This window comes from Rhipicephalus microplus, chromosome 3 (assembly GCF_043290135.1).
Source record: "Rhipicephalus microplus isolate Deutch F79 chromosome 3, USDA_Rmic, whole genome shotgun sequence".
Taxonomy (NCBI): Eukaryota; Metazoa; Arthropoda; class Arachnida; order Ixodida; family Ixodidae; genus Rhipicephalus; species Rhipicephalus microplus.
Genome location: NC_134702.1, coordinates 13227975 through 13229075, shown reverse-complemented (window position 1 = coordinate 13229075; position 1101 = coordinate 13227975). Strand labels below are relative to the sequence as shown.

The window sequence follows — 1101 nt, the reverse complement described above, 5'->3', positions numbered from 1 at the left end:
ATTCAGCCGCGGCGACGCATCTCCAGGAAACCTTTGTTCGTGTCGCATACGTTTGCAACACCAATTATTTACGACCAAAACGGTACGTAGTACTTTCAGCAAGTATAATTGTAACTGTTGCTTCATTGTGTTGCGTGAGCAGATGACACGCGGCATTAACTGAGTGCGTATAAACCACGACCGGCTTTATAAAGCCGGTCGTGGTATAAACAAACAACGTCGTTTGTACCCCGCGTTTGCACGGCCGTTGTCAAGCGCGGCTATCATTTTTCGCGCTTCTTTCTGGCAATACTTTTCCGCGCACCTATCTTCGCAGCGTAGTACTTTCAGCAAGTATGATATTTAACTGTTGCTTCATTGTGTTGCGTGAACAGATGACACGCGGCAATAAGTGCGTGTAAACAAACAACGTCGTTTGCACCTCGTGTTTGCAGGGCCGGTTTCATGCTTTGCTATCATTTTTCGCGCTTCTTTCTCGCGAGGCTTTTCCGCGCACCTATCAGCGTATTTCGCTAAGTAATCAGGAATGTTAGTTTACGGTTTCTCTCGTTTCTGTCTCGTGCAGCGGCCTACGCACACAAGTCTCCGTGGTTCATTCGGCTGTGATGACCCGCGTCAGGTGCGATGGCGTACTGTTGCGTGCCCGGTTGCAAGTCTTCAAGCAAAAAGAAGGAAGTAGGAATTTCATTCCACGAAATTCCAAGCGACGAGGAGTTGCGGCAAAAGTGGATAAAAGTCATTTCACGAGACAATTGGACGCCGAACACCACTTCCTGCTACTCAACCGTGTGCAGTCGTCATTTCGCTGCTTCTGATTTTAAGCAAGGATGTAAAACACGAAGGCTTATGAAAGGTGTGGTGCCTAGCGTATTCGAAGAATATCCGCGCTACTTGCAGCCTTCGACAAAAGCCCCGAGAAGTGACGCGGCGATCAGAAAAAAAAATTGTGATTGTGATTGCTGCTTGTGAACAGTGTCAACGAGGGTACTAAAGCTCGTCAGACTGTGTGCGTGTGAGGAACGTTTCGATCGACGCCCTCTTGTTCGTTTCCGCAGGTTGCGAATGAATTAATACGCAATAAACAAGTTTCTCTACCGTTTC

General features: G+C 47.7%; 1 long non-coding RNA gene across 1 annotated transcript; it reads left to right on the top strand.

Moving 5' to 3' along the window:
- Positions 1-1101, top strand: LOC142802735 (uncharacterized). The gene is made up of 2 exons (XR_012893973.1): positions 1-82; positions 566-1101. It is a non-coding gene; the product is annotated as an uncharacterized LOC142802735 (long non-coding RNA).